The following is a 6,000-nucleotide window of genomic DNA, read 5'->3' as shown; positions in this document are numbered from 1 at the left end:
AAGGCTCTAGCGAGGCAATACTTCATCCCCTCCTCCTATGGTATGAGGTTGCTCGAGGTGGGAGACCGGCCGTTGACTCCTAAGGAGGGGGAGATCTGCATTTACCAACACTTTCTTCAGTTCATTCTTCGGTTCCCCCTTTATCCATTGATCCCTGAACTGTTGAGGGCATATGGGGTCACCCTTAGCCAGCTAGTGCCAAATGCCGTTAGGACCATAGTGGCGATGTTGGTGGTGGCTCGGTTCTAGGGGGTGGAACTAACGCCGAAGCTTTTTCGAGAGCTGTTTATGCCAAGGAAGCACTCTTTCGAAGACGACATGCACTATCTTCAACCTCGTAGGACCAAGCCATTAGATAACCCCTCTTTCGTGCATAATTGGAAGGGTAAATTTTTCTTTTTGTCTTGTCCCGAGGGCTGGTACTTCAAGTTAGGGTGGGGAGAGGTTAGCTAGACTATGGAAAAGAGTGTCCCCCTGCTCACGAGTGAGGAGAACGATGATCTTGCGCGGTTGCTCAACTTGGGGAGAGTCCGAGCCCAGCCTTTGGTGGAGGAGGAGGCCCCACTATTGCGTTACTAACGGCTTTAATTTGTTTATAGAGGTGTCGATGGGCGCTCAGAAGACCATGATAGAACGTGCTCGCATGATGCAGAAGGAGAGGGTGAAGATGCCTCAAAGGCCTTCCGATAGGGCGCCAACGCCAAAGCAAAAGGTCCCTGCCCCTGCGAAGGGGGGGTCCTCTCGCCAGGTCCCCACTAAGGGGACAGTTTCATAGGTCCTTGCCAAAGGGACTACTCCAACAACTCATACGAAGGGAGCAACTCCATAGGTTCCCACTAAGGGGAAGAGGCCCGTCGAGGAGGGCCAGATGAGACGTGAACAATAGGTGCTGACGATGGGTCGAGGAAGCCTGCCCAGGAGACTAAGGTGGGGCAAAAGAGGCCGGCCGAGGAGGCTGCGGGGGATTAGCTGCTGTAGAAGGTGGCCTATGCCGGGAGCTCAGTAGGGGATGCCACAAGGGGGCCCCATAAGAAGCGAATGGGGACGTTTTCTGCCCCCACACCCTTAAAGGATCTCGTTGAGCGTTCCAACCAAATTTTCCGTCCTTAGTGGAACATCTATGAAGGAGACTCCGTTCGTGAGGAGGGGGTCGGTCAGGCCCTAGTGAGCGGGGCCCTTCTCTCATGGGATCACTTTTAGATGCTGGGAAGCACTTCGGAGAAGGTCTACAACTAGGGTCTGCAAAGCTTAGCCGAGGTAACACTTGTTCCTTTCCCCTCATGGTTACTTGCTTTTTCGTAGGATACTGACCATTCCTTCGTTGTAGGTCTGCCACCACTTCGTTAGCCTTGGGGATCGACTGAAGCTAACCCTGGCCCAGATGGACACACTGGAGGAGAAGGGGAAGCTCTAGCAAGCTGTTGCCGCTACCGAGGAGAAGTACCATAAGTTCTAGCAGAGCCTTATTGACGAGCAAAAGTTCTGGATGGAGGCTCAGGCGCAGCTAAAAAAGGTGCAAGAGAGCCTCTCCAAAGAGTAGATGGAGAGGGTTTGCGTTGGAAGCCTCCTCTCTAAGGCTAAACGGTGCTTCAAACAGCTCGAGGGAGATGCTGCCGAGGCAGAGAGGAGGGCCGAGTAGGAGGTGAAGCGGGCTGCAAAGGCCGAACAGAGAGCTGTCGTCATTGAGAAGAGGGCCTAGGAAGTGGAGAAGCGGGCAGAGGAGCTGGACGATCTCGTGTCCAAGGCTTATTTGGACAGGATTGAGGATACCAAGAAGGCGCTCGTGGCGGTGCTTCCTGACTTCGACGCTGGATCTTTGAAGGTGATCCCTGACTCTTCCGAGGAGTCTGCCGACTCTGCTCTTCCCCCTTCGACAAGTGGCGAGGCCTAGGCTAGGATTTTCTTTTTCTCTTATTCCTCTCTTTTCTTTTTGACATTGTACATGTGTTTGGCTTTGGGGGCCATGAAAGAACTCTTGTAGAGCCAATTTTTTTGAATGTAATGAGAACTAGTGGCAGTTTTTTAACCTCATTTCGAGCACTTGTCTTTCGCTGTGTTATTTTTCCTTTGCTTGTTCTGTTGCCTTATTTTTCCGCTGGGGGGGTCCTTACCCCCCTCCCAATAAAAAGATCACAGCGTGACACTCTAAGTATTTACTAAGGCAAGGCCGAGGTGAAGTGAGAGCTCGTCTGGCTTTCTTCCTTTACTTCAGCTTATTATACGCGTGCCTTAGATGTGTAGCGGAGGGCAGTCGAGGTAAAGCCATATGATCAAAGTGTGGCCCGCTTAGCCTAATTTCCCTCTAAGTGTTCACTTAGGTGAGGCTGAGGTAAGATGACCTCCCTGATACTTCGACAAGATGACCTGTCGAGCCGAAGATGGGGCCAAGGCAGAGTTGAGGCTCGCCTCGCTCCTGCTTCCCCAAGTGTTAGCCTCGACAAGGTCATTGGGGCCTGCCGTATGGAGGGAGTGGCTGAGGCAGAGCTAAGGCTCGCTTGGCCCCTTCTCCCCATGTATGTTTCAATGAGGTCTTATGCAATGTTCTGAGGAAGCTGTTGTCCTTTGCAAATAGTGCTAAGCATGAAAGTCCAAGAGGCTAGCCGCCGCCGAGGTGGGGTGTTCAGGCGCGTAAGGCCTTGGCCATCCTGGTATATTTTGACGTGTCATTTGGCTAGGGTGTTTGCTACTTAGCCGTTTAAGTCTTGGCGTTGGTCCGGTGAGAGGGCTCTGCCTTTGGGGAGGTCATGCGCTTCTTCCATTCGCGAAGCCGAAGAGATGTAAGAACTTAGTAGGTACACGCATTGAGCGTTGAGCCGAAGAGGATTTTTGCTTCATTCGTTTAATCATTCCAAAAAGACATTACAATTACTTGTAGTACATCTGGAGATTCTCCAAGTTCCATGTCTGAGGGACAAGTCTAACATCTAGGTGTTCTAGGCGAAAGGTGCTAGGGCTGACGACTTGTCTGATCTTGTAGGGGCCTTCCCAATTGGGACCCAGCTTTTCCACTCCAGGTTCGGGGATCATGACCTTCCTGAGGATGAGATCTCCTTCTTGATAGTGCCTTTCTTTTACCCTGGAGTTGTAGTAGCGGGCCACTCACTACTGGTAAGCGGCTACCCTCACTTGTGCTTGCTCTCAGGCTTCTTCTAGCAAATCCAAGTTTGCTCTGATGACTTCACTGTTTTCGGCTTCGTTGTATTTCTCAACTCAGAGTGTCGACTGGCCAATTTCTATTGGGATCACTACTTCCATGCTGTAGGTTAAGCCGAAGGTGGTTTCACCCATGGCTGTCTGAGGTGTGGTTCAGTAAGCCCAGAGTACGCTATTTAGTTCATCAACCCATAGGCCCTTTATTCGATCTAAACTGGTCTTCAGTCCATCTAGTATCATCCTATTGGTGACCTCAGCTAGGCCGTTGGTTTGGGGGTAACCTACTGAGGTGTATTGCTATCTTATGCCTAGGGAGGCGCACCACTCTCGAAACTTAACGTCATCGAACTATTTCTCGTTGTCGGTGAACAGCATGCAGGGTAGGCCGAAGTGGCAGATAATGCTTTCCCAAAAGAATTTTTGGATTGCTTGGGCCATAATGGTGGCCAGGGGCTCAGCTTCTACCCACTTGGTGAAGTAGTCTACAGCAACAAGGTACTTCTTGCCCCCCGTGGCTTGAGGGAAAGGGCCGAGGAGGTCCAAGCCCCACTTGGTGAAGGGCTAGGGGCTACCAAGGTCCGAGAGAGTGGTGGCCGATTGATGGCATAGGTTGGCGTGCCTCTGGCATGGGTCACATTTTTGCACCAGTTTGGTTGTGTCCTTGTGGTGGGTCGGCTAGAAGTACCATTGCCTTAAAGTTTTTTGGGCAAGGGCCCTCCCGCCGAGGCGATTGCCGTAGATGCCTTCGTGAATTTCCCGTAGCACATACTTGCTCCCCTCTAGACATAGGCATCGGAGGTAAGGCTAGGTGAAGGATCCTTGGTATATTTTTCCCTCCAACAAGGCGTAGTGGGTTGCCTGATGTCTGAGTCGTTTTGGACTTCTTCAATGGAGGGCCGAAGTAACTTCTCGACATGCACAGTTCAACCGAGGACTCCGCTCGAGATGCTTGCCAACTTGGAGAGGGCATCGGCCCTTACGTTCTTGGCTCGCGGAACCTGTTGCAAGGAGAAGAGCTGGAAGTGATAGGCCAAATCTTGGACTTTGGCGAGGTACTTGGACATGTTCTGTTCTCTGGTCTCATACTTGCCATTTATCTAATTCACCACCAGTTGAGAGCCGTTAAAGGCTTCAACATGTAAGGAGCCGAGGTCCTTAGCAAGCTGTAGGCTAACGAGGAGGGCTTCGTACTTGACTTCATTGTTTGATGTTGGGAAGTCAAACCTTAGTGCATACTCGAAGGAAACATCATCTGGGGTGAGAAGAATGAGGCCCACTCCGCTTCCTTTAGAGTTGGAGGAGCCGTCAACAAAGAGCTTCCATCGGGGGTGAGCCTCCTTGTCCATGTGATCCCTTTTAGCATTCTCCGTGGTCTGGCGAAGGGCTCGACTGAAGGTGCATTCCACTATGAAGTTTGCTAAGGCTTGTGCCTTGATTGTGGGCCTCGACTGTACTGGATATCAAACTTAGAGAGCTTGATGGCCCACTTCGTCAGGCATCCCGAGGTCTCGGTATTGGCCAGGACAACCTTGAGGGGATGGTTCATCAGAACCACTATTGAGTGAGCTTGGAAGTATGGCCTGGGCTTCCTAGTCGAAACCACAAGGGCGAAGACCAACTTCTCTATCTCGGGATACCTGGTTTCGGCATCGCAGAGGACCTTGTTGGCATAATAAACAGGTTTCTGCATGCCATCTTGCTTGATCAAGACTGAGTTGACTGGTTCGTCCTTGGCTGAGATGTACAGGTATAAGGTCTCCCCCTCGGCCGGTCGGGTGAGGAGGGGAGGTGAGGTGAGATATGCCTTGAGCTCATCGAAGGCATGCTGACACTCTTCCGCCCATTGGAAAGTTTTTAGCTTCTTGATGGCGCGAAAGAAGGGTAGGCAGTGGTTAGTTGACTTTGACATGAAGTGATTGAGGGTTGCTATCTGACCAGTGAGCCTCTGGGTTTCCTTCACCGTCCGGGGAGGTGCCATGTTTAGTATGACTTGTATCTTCTCGGGGTTATCCTCAATGCCTCTTTGAGTGACGATGAAGCCCAAAAATTTGCTTGATGTGACACCGAAGGCGCACTTGCTGGGGTTAAACTTCATGTTGTACCTTTGCAAGGTGTCAAAGGTCTCGGCTAGGTCCATGACATGGGTCTCAGTCTTCAGGCTTTTTACTACCATGTCATCCGCATAGGCTTCGACATTCCTCGCCATTTGATCTTTGAACACCTTGTTAACAAAGCGTTGGTAGGTGGCCCCAGAATTTTTGAGGTCAAAGGGCATCACTTGGTAGCAATATGTGTCATGCTCAGTGATGAACGAGGTCTTCTCCTCATCGTCCGGGTGCATCTTTATTTGGTTATATCTGGAGAAGGCATCCATGAAGCTGAGAAATTCGTACCCTATAGTGGCATCATCGAGGTGGTCTATTCTCGGCAAAGGAAAACTATCCTTGGGGCAGGTTCGGTTGAGGTCTATGAAATCAATACATATCCACCATTTCCCGTTAGCTTTCTTTACCATAACCACATTTGACAACCAGTTAGGGTAGTGTACCTCTCGGATGAAGCCGATGTCAAATAGCTTCCCAACTTCCTCTTCTATGGCCTTCCATTGTTTCGGTGCAAAGTTCCTATTCTTCTGCTGGACTGCCCTAGAGTTTGGGTCTACGCTAAGCTTGTAAGTAATGACGGAAGGGTCAATTCCGAGCATGTCAGCGGTGGACCAAGCAAAGATGTCGGCGTTATGTATGAGGAAGCTTACTAGTTTGAATAGGCTCTCGAGGGGAAGGTTGGACCCGACGCGGACAATTTTTTGGGCTTGTCCTCGTCTAGGGGGATCAAGGCAAGGTCCTT

Source organism: Nelumbo lutea, chromosome 3, assembly GCF_056320005.1.
Source record: "Nelumbo lutea isolate HS-2025 chromosome 3, American lotus-T2T, whole genome shotgun sequence".
Taxonomy (NCBI): domain Eukaryota; kingdom Viridiplantae; phylum Streptophyta; class Magnoliopsida; order Proteales; family Nelumbonaceae; genus Nelumbo; species Nelumbo lutea.
Note: the sequence above shows the minus strand (reverse complement) of the source record.